The 13,214-nt window shown below is 36.1% G+C and overlaps 1 long non-coding RNA gene across 1 annotated transcript; it reads right to left on the reverse strand.

Moving 5' to 3' along the window:
- Positions 1 to 7,458: 7,458 nt before the first annotated feature.
- LOC135196024 (uncharacterized) lies at positions 7,459 to 10,263 on the reverse strand. Its single transcript, XR_010310281.1, has 3 exons — positions 10,140 to 10,263; positions 9,841 to 9,923; positions 7,459 to 7,699 (listed from the first exon to the last, which is right to left on the reverse strand). It is a non-coding gene; the product is annotated as an uncharacterized LOC135196024 (long non-coding RNA).
- Positions 10,264 to 13,214: the final 2,951 nt, after the last annotated feature.

Raw genomic sequence — 13,214 nt, forward strand, 5'->3', positions numbered from 1 at the left:
AATACCGTCAACTTATAAAGAAAAAAAAAAAACACGTTCGTCTTTCGAAGTAATATTTAAAATGGATTCCTAAAACATGACTTAATTTGTTTAACTGCCTGTAGCTATCAAACACCTATAAAAATTTTATGCGTTACAAAATATGATCAGGTGTCGATTTCAATTTTATACGAGAGCTTTTGGATGTTGATATTAAATAATAATTTTCCTTATTTATATATATATATATATATATATATATTATAAATTATTATTATATGTATATATGCATATATATATATATATTTATATTATTAATATAATATAATATACATATTAATAATATATATATATATATCTATATATATATATATATATAATATAATATATTACATATATATATTATAAATAAATATATATATATTTTTATAAAAAATTTTTTTTATATAATATATATATATATATATATATATATGATATTATTATATATATATAGATATGTATATGTATATATGCCATATATATATATATATATATACATAGTGTAAATATATATATATATTATTATATATATATATATATGTTATTATATATAATTATATAAGCATTATATATATTATTATATATTGTGACGAAGTGCCAAGTATCTGGTTATTACCTTAACAACTTACCATTATTGCAGAAAATCAGACTAAGTTCATCAAAACAGGTGTGAGGTAATCTTGTAAGTAATTAAATTAATCAAAGGGCATCACTCCATCAACAACTTTAAAAGTATAAGTATTTCCCTGATTTCAGAAGTCTAAGTACTTCCCTAGTTCTAAGTCACTTCAAGTAAATTGAAGGAAAACAGATCAATTACCACTCTATGTTTCTACCTAACATCAATATAATCATAATTAAATGCAAATATACTGGTGTAAGATAAAGAAAACACTTATAAAAATTTTAGATAAAAAATTTATTATTAAACTCAAAAAATATAAGTGAAATTCACAATATCAGGGAAAATTACTGTTACTTGAAAACAAAGTAAAGTTTAATTAATTCTTGAATCAAATTAAGTAAAATTAAATCAAAATTAATTTATCACAAAATTCAAGAAAATTAATTCAATCAAAATTCAAAAGTGTTAGGCAATAACTGAAAATAAGAAATTAATTCACAAGTGCTAAACAATAATAAAACTTGAAAAGAATTCTAAGTAAATGCAAATTAATTCACAAGTGTTAGATTCAATCAAATGTGCAATGATTAAGCAATGAAAATAACTAAGCCAATTAAATTGTGAATGTAAATGAAAATACAGAAAAATGTGGAAAGTATCAAAATAAAAAGGCACACTTCAACAAGAAAATGAACAAATGCACAAAAATTAAACAAACACAAAACACAAAAATTTGCAATGTGTAAAAGTGTAAATCTTTTCACTCAAAACATTGTAACCATCAGTTTTTACCAAACCACTGTTCCTATCAGTTATTAGTTGTTATCTAACCCCTGTTCCTATCCGTTATTAATTTTTAGATATTAGATGCAAAAATATAACACACTTTACCTTTTTGCTTGCACAAAACCAGGCGCCGTTACGAAACAATGTTTGTTCAGATTCCACAAAAAACACTATTTAACACTAAATAAACTCTAAGAAATATCAAATATGAAATTCTCAAGTTACGAGTGACCATTTACTCTAAGATCAAAAGTGCTATGTGATGGAGAGAGAGAGAGAGAGAGAGATGTGAACGCCTCAAGTATCTAAGATCTAATGAAATTCTTTTTCTTACGGAAGCTGGACAGGGGAGATAACAGAAACGTTTTTAACAATAATACTTCCAGAAGCTTTGAAATCTTACGCAACTTTACATACAAAATGTGTAATCTGCATGTGGCTTTGACAAAGACATACGCGTACAAGACGATTCTGCTCAACAGACACGTACCCGATCGAAACGGAGGTTGAGCAATAGTTAAGACTGACATATTTTGATAACAACGCGAAGACTCGATTCGATCGGCCGAAGCAGAAGTCCCTTATCTTACTTGATGACAGAATCCCAAAACACATTGAAGATTCGAGCTCGCTTATCAAACGTGTTGACAGATTAGGAAAAATAACTCTAGCTTTGAACGGACAGCAGATATTCTCTGTCTTTCTACATTCTACATTATATATATATTCTTTTACATTATGTTATGCGAAATCTGAACACACATTTAAAACTTCCTATCCCTAAGCTAGCTAGGAATCTGAAAAATGTTGCCAAAATCTCATATACAATATTTTATACAGTCAAAGAGGTGATATATGCATTTTGAAAGTAGCAATATAATAATATATATATATATATATATATATATATATATATATATATATATATATATATATATAAAGAGAGAGAGAGAGAGATATTAAGCTTTTGGTTTCTGGCTGGGCCGTCCTTCAGTTTTGACCGGAAAATGATAGCGGCCAGAAAGTTCGGAGGAGGAGAGCTTTTCTTCTGTGGATACCAGACCAGGGTCAGTGTCCACAAAGGACAGTACTCTTCCAATCCAAAATCTCAGGCCTTTCACGTGGGCTGGGAATGGAAACCCTTCGATTTGGAATGTCTTCATAATCTACCATGTACCCAAGTTATCAGTTTGTTCCGTTCCTTTACAAGTGCTCTCTCTCTCTCTCTCATCTCTCTCTCTCTCGCTCACCTCTCCTCTCTCTCTCTCTCTCTCTCTCTCTCATATTATTACTATTTCGTTGAAAAGGATGAGTCTCTCTATCCCGACGAGCTTATATTTCGCCTTCTCATCTTGGCGTATAAGTTTCTTAGTCTCAGCAGGTAAATTAGAAAGCAGCTGTCTGAAGTTCATTTTATTTTTCCGACGCTCCGGTAGTCGCTGGCTTCCATTGAAGGGGGAGAATGGCACCAGAGGTACAAGTAAAGAGTATTTGTACCTGAAAATGGGTTTACAAAAGAAGGGTGTTGGGCGGCCTTTTTCACTGGTCGGTCATATTCTGGAAGATCTCCTATTGGCTGAGAATCTGGCTGACCGACGTGGGCACTGATTGGTGGCGGCCGGAGCCTTTGATGGCACCTCGAGGGGAGAACCCATTGTCTGTATCGTTATCTCAGGGGCGCGCCTCGTTGTTCATCTGACGGTGGTTGGCAGGAGTAGGATTTCCTCAATAATACTTAGCATAGATTTCCACTGTAAAATGGCGAGACCCTCTTAATTTATAGCAGAGGCGGCTGTGCTAACATGTCGCCGTCAAGGATTCTGGTATTCCTCATGATCTGCTGACATTGGGGGGCGTTGCCGTGTTCCCCTCGAGCATTGTGGCACATCGCCTCTCTAAGACGGTGATCTAAGAGAGGCGAGTTGTTTTCATACCAATGTAAGAAAGGTGGCATCCATTCTTCATGGGATCGCTGCTAGCGGAGCGGCTGTTCGACGTGAGGTACTGGGCAGTCCTCCGTTCCTTATAATTAACCGCCACGGTAGTTGGTGGTTAGTAAAGCCCAGCCACCCGGAGTATACAAAAGCCTCGACTTTGGCCATTTATAGCTCTGGAAATATTTAACTGAAACTTTGGTTTTAAAGGTTTCCCACTAAGTCACTATAGCAGATTCACATCAACCGTGCATTTGATGTCTAGGCCAGTTCCTTAAGAAGCTCCTGATTGGCTGTTGATAAGCCAGTCACAGGGCTGGAAGCTCTCAGTCTCTCTCGAGAGTTCACATGATTGTTAATGCATAAATGGCACATTACCTAATCTTCTATCTTTAATATTTAATAATATATATAAATAATAATTATTAAGTATATATATAACTATATAATATAATGTATATATAGAAAGTATATATATAGGGGGTAAAGGGGTACAAACGCATTGCGTTATTAAAGTACTGAGCATTAGCTGGGCCAGATGTAAGGCTTTTAGTAGACCTATTGCTGCCTTTGATAGTGCAAACAAAGGAGTGAAAGGTTTATTGTTAAAGTGGATACAAAGCTCAAAGCTATCTAACTGAAGGAAATCTAAAGTATGGTTCCAGGGTTATGAATCTAAGGGAAATTTTATTGGAGTTTGACACACACCAAGGAAGAGGACCGAGTATTGAGCCTTGCTTTAATGTATTGAACAAAATTGCATGCCACACATTTCCAAGTGGTACTAGTATGCGGATGATATTCTTACACAATTGGTTTCCTTTGATACTTTGTCATCAACTATGGCGGAGCTGCAAAACTTATGTCTGCATATGGGTTTGGTTATAAATGAAAATAAGAGCAAAATAAAGATTTTTAGACAGACTAATCGCTCTATTTCTATTTAATGGGAGGATATTTGGAGATCGTCGACAGTTAGAAGTATCTCGGAGTGGATGTAAGTTTTAAAAAGACCATGTTCGAGATGAACTAGGCTAGAAATCCTTGTCTGGCGAGACTTAAGCCATTACAAGTGCTTGCAAACAGAGTTAATGGAGTAGACATTTCAGTTTTAAGGATGGTTTATATTAGTTGTTTGATTATTTGTATGGTGTTTTTAAGTAGCATGGAACCAGTGGTCATTCAGCAACGGGACCAACGGCTTTACGCGACTTCCGAACCACGTCGAGAGTGAACTTCTGTCACCAGAAATACACATCTCTAACCCCTCAGTGGCGTGCCCGTTTATATTAGTACAGTGCACTCAGTTATCGATTATTCAGTATTCAGTTGCCAAAAGTAAGGTCTTTCAAGACATGGTTATGCACAAAGGTATTGATAGGATTACAACAGGAGGGAGTGTCATCCTAACGAGTTAAAACAGGTGTTCTTACCATTTTTATGTAATTTACCAAGATGTAATGCTTTCCAGATCTATTGTGAAGGGTCTGTTAATAGAGTGAGGGCTAGATGTGGAGTTGTCATACGAAATGATTTCTAAATGATTTCTAAATAACTCGGCAACAAAAGCAGAGTTACCTGCAATTCTCGAAGGACTAAGAATTGCAGATTCCCAGAGAGCGTTGCTTGCATTAAATTGTCAAGATCTTGCTAATGCTGATTTGGTAAACCAATGTAAGGCTTTGATTTATGAGATAGAACGAAGTGGTTTTATGGTCAATTTTACTGGCTACCTTCTCATATTCGTATGTATTTAAAGGGAGTTGCTGACAAATTAGCAAGAGATGTAACATGCAAAACTTGTTGATATTGTTAATTATTGTAAGTTGTGGTCAAATAAAGAGCCAGGAAACGTCGGAGAGCTGCAGGGGGGTGGGGGGTGTTAGGAGGAAGACTGGGAAATGCCCATACTACATGGCAAAGCTCTATCTAAAGCCCCGTCCACACGATCGAGCTTTGTTCGATGTGACATCAGAAGCGGTTAAAGTCAGAACCTTAGCCGCTGTTTCTCCGCTTCTGACGTCACGTCGAACGGAGTTCGTCGAGCAAAGCTCGACTGTGTGGACAGGGCATAAAATTGACTTATTTATCACGAGTTTGAGGCTAGGATTTAATTACTCATGGGAATATGATGGTAATAATTTTCTACGTAAATAATGTAGCGAGCCATTGTCTTCATGTATTATACTGTAGTGAACTTTCAGAATTTAGTGATGATACAGTTCCAGAGAAGGTGTGTTATTTGCTTTAACAATATGGTTCTAAGAATTATGTAGTAGTTCCATAATTTCTCTTGGAACAAGTAATTCTGGGAGGAGAGTGACGTTGAATATTTTGGTGGTGTACCAGCGTTTTGACACACCCTATTTGATGAATATGTAATAAACTTTGTTTTAATCTTAATTCAGTTTATTAAAAATCTTAGAGAATTCATGTGCAAAATGAGGCTTATATACCACTAAGTTTTTTATAACCTGTATCTTATTTACTTCATTCACTAATTTACTAATTATTTCAGTAGTTTACAACTTTCATTTCCGTAATAAGCAGAAACGATAGCAATTGAAGGAGACCCATTAACACAAATACCATTTCATATGGTATAAACACAAGCATCATTCCCTATCTAAGGGCAGTCATGTTAAAATCCTCTAAACGTCTTTGATAACCAAAGTTACAGTTTTGCTCATTCATCGTCCATTCGGTGTCAGATTCACAAACTAAACCAATGGTATCCGTAATACAGTGGTTACTATCCTAGACTTCCTGAGAATTATTAGGCTTTAAATTGGTTTCATGGATAGAATATTATAATTATAAAATATTAGCATATAAGCCTAGTGACGTATTAGATTTTATTTAATAAGAAATTTAGGTAAAAAGCGAAGCGCTGACACCCAAGGTTATTCACAAAAATAGTTAAAACAATTTAATTTTTGGCAAAAATAAACAAACTTTGCATCTAAGTTTCGTGTCGACCATATTTGTTTGCCAAACAACCTCCAACACTACCCCACCAAATCCCATTAAAAAAGTCGCCTAATGCTAGAAAAAAGAACTTCATTTGTGTATAGCATTATTTTCTTTATAATCTATTACTATTCTTTTCACCTGCTTTTAATACTATATTTAACCGTGTACCGTAACTTCATTATTTCAGAATTCTTTAATATGCCATATTTCAGAATTCTTTATTATGCATAATTTTAAAATTCTTTTCACCTGCATAAAATCCTGTTTGGCCACGTAGCTTAAAGGTGCGTCCACACGGTCGAACAATGTCCGACGGACAAACATTGTTGCCATATCATAGGCGAAGCAGGATGACGTCATAAGCGTTGAAACGATGGAAGTGGATCTGGCAACAAACAGTGGTACCAGATGAGGTTGTATACCTCTGCTTTTACTCGGCTCACAAGGCAAAGACCGGCAGACAATTGTTAATTGGTAACAATGTTTGTCCGTCGGACATTGTTCGACCGTGAGGACGCACCTTAAGACCTTTGTCCATGGAAGCGTAGCTGACCATCACATTATCAAATTTTCATACCAATAAATGGAAATAATTTCTTTGTACTAGCTCCATGAAACTAATTTTTTACTGAGTCACCTTCTAATTACACTTTGCTCTAAAGTAAAAATTTCTAAAATTGGTAAAATGACGTCATTTACATAATTTCGTTTGTTCCAAATACATTTAACGGCACTCTTTGTATTGTACAGTTATTCATTAGTAGAGAGTCAGATTTCAGCTCTTTGTCCCGCAAATTAGCTAATGGTATTCGAGTCGCCACAACCAATACCCAAACCACATTTCTACTAAGTGTTTAACAATGATATTTTTAAAAATTCCATGAGGGAGGCTTTACATTATTTTGCTTAAGTTTAGAATTTGATGTAGGACTTACATGTGTATTCACTCATATGAATACTGTTAAAACAATCTGGTATATTCGTAAATTAGGTAGTTTTGACCAACATCTGTCATCGTATGATAAACCAGATTCCACATGCTTTTGTTTTCGCCTATACAAAATACCGAGGAAGTAGTCAAAAACTGAACACTCAAAAGACCCATTATTCATTTATTAATAAAACAAATACACAAACTGTAGATTTACGAAAGAACAACAAAGGAATCTAACTTGCAAACAGATCAAGATTTTAATGGAAAGAGCAGCATGGAAAATTTAGAAAAATAATGAACAGAAGGCTAAATCTATCTTGCCGATAACTTGGATACCTAGAAATATCAGCCTGCAACTGCAAGGTTCGCAAATCCGCCCGTGTCTGCACAGTTTCTCGAATTCTGGTTCCTCCAGCTAGTTGTGACCTGAAACAAAAACGGTATTTCTACAGAAGCATTCCGCATGACCGCATCGTTCGTCCCCGCGAATACGAAAGCCACCAGGAATTGGGGCATCTAAGGCCCCGTCCTCACGGTCGAGCTTTGGTCGACGAACTTTGTTCGATGTGACGTCAGAAGCGGAGAAACAACGAGAAAAGTCAGAACTTTGCCGCGGTTTCTCCGCTTCTGACGTCACATCGAACAAAGTTTGTCGACCAAAGCTCGACCGTGTGGACGGGGCCTAATGTATTTCGCCGTGTTTAGTAAGAGCCCCTGTGGGTTAATTACAATCGTCCGAATAAATCTTACTTAAAATTCTTGTTCAGTAGGTAAAACTGCATAGAAAAACCGCAACTGCCATAGTCTAGGCCGCAGCGGATTAGTACCCTAGATCTACCACAAAAACAAATACGACAGAAGAAAACGTTCTTACGGCAATTACTCTGAAACTCCTTAAAAAAATAAAAGAGAATTTTAACGATTTTTTCTTGAAAAAGGTAAGATATATTTTACTCCAAGGATGATTAGCTTATAGAAACCATGAGTCAAGTTTCTCCAATCAGTGCCTAAATATTGTTATACCCACCGAAAACTTTTAACCATCTGGAGTAAAATGATCTCTTACATTTTATATTAACTATGCACTAAGGCTGTATAACATACATTTATACTTAATGCTTCACCTCTTCTGAAGCCATTTAAAGTTAAAAGATTTTCGTTATACGTAGAAACCGCTGAAATTTTATTAGTGTTTAGAATATATTCTGAAAATCGCCAAAATCAGAATTAAGATAACCCATATCCTATGTTCTAAAGTCGTATCCTTAAAAAGATGCCTTAAATCTTTAAGAGATTTCAGGTCTAAGTTAAAGAAACCCCTGAATTTTAAAGCAACGAAGGTGTGTAATGTGAGCTCTTGTTTGGAAGTAGATTATTACATCATCATTGATCAGTTTTGTCACTAGTCATTACCAAAAAGACTACAGCACCTAGGTATTGAGGATCAAGCGCCGGAACCCATCAGGATTATTCAGCGGCATATTGCCTATGTTAATCAAGTTAATTCAATATTAGCATTATAATTGCGCTGCTTATGCTATGAGTAAGATATTAATAGTATCAAAACTAACCAACATACCTGACAAACAACTTTACTACACCCCACTCGAAGTAAAGAGATATTCCAATTATCCTATGCAGAAATATCCACGACTTAAAATGTCAACTTTCAACTAAACAATTGCTTTCGTGCTGTCAGTTAACAAGAACTTCAAGTACCTATGGTACGAGTTACTGACAAACTTCATAAAACGAATTCCATCTGCTAACAGCAGATGATCAAACAATACCCTGGACATAATCTGTCTGGGGAAATTTTTGTATGGTTTCGATGATCTCCAAGACTTTAGCTATTGTGTAAGCAAGCCATATTATCGTAAAAGACCCGTACATTTAGGAAGCTTCCTAAAACCCCCTATAACCAGAAATTTCCGGTTGCTAGACAGGAAATGCCAAGTTCGAATCCCCTGAAAATAAAGTCTAACACCAACTTTATATCTACAAATTTTAAATCTGTCAAAACCTTTATGAACTGGCCAAGAACTCAACTAACTTATCCTAACCACAAACAATCCACTTTTAGGAAGCTAAAATTCTAAAGTGAAACATACCAAGACGCCAGACTTTTACATAGATTTAATAGTTTTTAATGTTGAATATTGCGTTTATGGCATAAACATTAATTTTCTCAAACTTTAGCGAGCTTTTGCAGAATTAACTGAGTGGAAGGTAGCCTAGAAAATTTTAAAACACCTAATACTTAGCTGAACTTACAATTAAAATAAGCAATCAAGTCTACACTTACCACCTGAAATTAAGTTTGAGAAGTTGTTCAAAACCACCCAAGAACCTGCATAGTAGGTCATACGACCTACTATGCAGAACATGGGAGCTCCTCCACCCCTCCAGAGGCGACGCCCCTAGATGGGTGGAGGATAAGATATATACTGTTAAAAAAAACAGTATCTGCAAATTAAAAAAACTGTTTATTACAAATTTAGTAAATTTATGAAAAATAATAAAATTTATGACAAGACTGAGCTTAGCGGAAAAAAAGACCTACATACCTGTTGCTAAAGAGCTGTTTAATCATGCGTGAAGCTTTACCGTTAGAGCAGGAACTCGAGTCAAACTCTTACCAAAATACATCCTGGAAACGACAAAGTTTAAGAGATGTGCGAAATTACTCTAAATCTTGTAAATTTTGGGCGTATACTCACGTCAAATTACGAGCAAACGCCCACAGAAATAGGTATAATGACGGCCAAACATTTGTACGCGAGACTGGCTATGCAGCAGGATTTTTTAAAATCTCAACAATAAATTATACAATATTAACAATAATATAGTCAAGTTCCAGTGTTACCTTGCAGGAGCCCGGGGTTTATGGTAACTCGTCCAACGAAATGGCAACCGATGGAAATCTCAACCGCGTGATAAAAATGTTTTTTCGTAAAAACTTCACAACACAACCAATTACGCTACGATAAATCAGGAAGGAATTGAATACTCGTTGCGGAAAAAAAGGTGCGTCCACACGATCGAACAATGTCCGACGAACAAACATTGTTACCATATCATAGGCGAAGCAAGATGACGTCATAAGCGCTGAAACTATGGAAGTAGATCTGGCAACAAACAGTGGTACCAGATGAGGTTGTATACCACTGTTTTTACTCTGCTCACAAGGCCAAGACCGGCAGACAATTGTTAATTGGTAACAATGTTTGTCCGCCGGACATTGTTCTACCGTGTGGACGCACCTAAACGGTTACTTATCTTACTCCCGATAAACGTATACCGCCCCCAACGATGTTACAGTCGACACTCGAAGGTCCGAAGATAACCGCTCAGGCGTCCGAACTCGAACCCGAACGATGTAGTCACTTGCCAAGGACTCTTAAAAGTCTTAGTAATGTCTTGTATAACCGAATGCGATCTATGGATATCCTTGAAATCACTAATTTTGCAAGTATTATTTTCATTTCCTGCTCCCTTCTTTTAACTGTCTTTCTTAGAAGTTTCAAATACAGCAAATGATGAGTAGATTTTCCTGCACATAACTTAATCTTTTCAGGACTCACGAAATAATTTGTAGCATAAGTCTGTCGCATATTTTTTTCATTAATTTGATGAAATAACTTAATTCGCGTGGATATTTTGCCATAACGGTATATATTGAAATATTCTATATAATATGTATATACACACACACACACACACGCACCGTATAACTGGATACATTACATAAGACTTGCTCCACCAAGTTCAAATTAATATTACTATAATTAAACGTACTTAGCCCTAGCATTACTGCTGTGAAACTGATACCTGCGTTTTTATGCAGGATAACCATATTGTTCGCTTTTTTTTTTCTTTCTTTACTATTACTAAAATATCCAGGCCGCTATTTGTGGGTACTTTGTCATCTCAGACAGAGGTTAACTGCCTCATTTGAATAAGCATAGAAAGTCCCCATTTTGGGCATTTGTATAAAATATTGTTATACTGATTTTTTTCATTATGATCACGGACAAACGTTTCATTCTACGATTTATATGTGTATATATGTATGTGTGTGTGTGTTTGTATGTGAGTACACGAAAAACCCCAGATTTGAATCTTTATAATTGAAAATATTCAACTGATCGGGCTTTTGATGTTCCCCACTAACGTATCTCTAATCGTCCCAAATTTCCCCCAAAATCCGTTCCATCGTTCCTCAGGTCCAGTTACCGATTTCTGGCGTTCAGGGGGTGTGGTAGCCAGTGGGTGGGTGGATGACGGACCTAACCAGAAGTACTATGACGCAATGAGTGGCACTGATAGCTACGCGTAAGTGTTAATTTTTGTATCCAGTGAGTCAAATTTAATTATTCCACTGCCAGACTTTGTGCGAAATGAACGACCCTCAGTAATTATTCACTTGATTCACAGTTTATTCCTTCCATCAAGGATAACATCTACTTTTCTACTTAGCTTAGGGGGTATTCGACGGATCCCTTTAGTACTAAACAGCCTTCAGTGATTGTTCTCAAACTGTCAAGCTGAATTTCCAGTATCATTAAGCAGATAATATTTCATTAGGCCCAGTCTTCAGTAATGGCGGTAACATACAGGTGACCTCCTAGGGAACTCAACAACCACTCTGGAGACATTTACTAACTATGGGCAGCAGCTGACTCTTGGGCGCAGATAGTTCTACTTTTGCCCAGAGGCCTTTCATGGATTCAACCCGGCGGAGGGACTACAGGTTGATATGCAGTCACAGGTCGCTTCGGTTAATGATTTGTCCTATGACCTTAGAGGGCAGAGCAGGGTGACGCTTAATTCTGGACTTCGTATTCTTCCCTTTGAGGGGGATTTCAAATGCTCATTTCCTCGGTTGCCTACATCTGTGAGGACAAGGTGCACCTGAGCTTAAGAGAGTTTTCGTAAGAGTGGGGCCAAAGATATGAGCTAGGTGGAGATTGCTTGGAGATTATTAGTTACCAAGTTCATTTAGAGTACAAAAGGTGGAGATAAAGAGTAGGGAAGCTTAAACTTTAAGGGACGATGTTTATTATGGGCCCAAGATATATATAATTGGCCCTGAATCTTTACTTTCCCTAAAATTAAGATTCCGTATATTTTAGTCCCACATTACGACAAGTAACTTTCCCCGATGTTAAAAAGTTGAATATTGATGAAATAAGAAATGAGAAGCGAAGAATACGGAATATATACCCACTGGTATGAATATGAAAGCAAAGTATAAATAATTATTTCTAAATGTTCATTCTTCTTGTCATCAACCTCCCGCGCCACTCCCTCCATCACTCCCCCCTCCTTTGCTGTACTCCCCGACTCCGCAGCCTTGAGGAGACTGCGTCCTTCCAACGTGTGAGCGAAAATCTGTTCCGGCTGTGAAATAAAAGGAGATGAATGAATGAATGGGAAATGAAGCGGAACATGGAGACAGAGAGCAAGAAAGGAAGAGAGAGAACGAGAGTTGTCTGGACCCTCAGATCTCTTTCCAAAGATTAAGATTCAGTCCATCACACTCTTTCGGCTTATATGTTATTATTATTAATATCGCAGAAAGGTGTTTGATACAACAAATGAAAAAAAACTTGAGAATATTAACTATAGTTTCACTCTTAAAATCGAACCTTTTTGCTTTCACTTGTCCTCACACTTATCCATTATGAATATTTGGTCAATCGTATCTTTCATTAATGTTTGAATGTCAATTTTCTTTTTATTATAGCTAAAATTCAACCATAATTTCAATTTTTAAGATTTCTTAACTGGAGTTCCTATGTACACTGAATGGACAAACCCAGATAAAATCAAAGCAAGGAAAGCAAATACATTATCTGTGAAAAGAAACGGATGATCATGAATCAGTAGGACCTGGAGACGTATCAAAGCGTAAAAATAAACAAACAGAAAACGTCTG

This window comes from Macrobrachium nipponense, chromosome 17 (assembly GCF_015104395.2).
Source record: "Macrobrachium nipponense isolate FS-2020 chromosome 17, ASM1510439v2, whole genome shotgun sequence".
Classification (NCBI taxonomy): Eukaryota; Metazoa; Arthropoda; class Malacostraca; order Decapoda; family Palaemonidae; genus Macrobrachium; species Macrobrachium nipponense.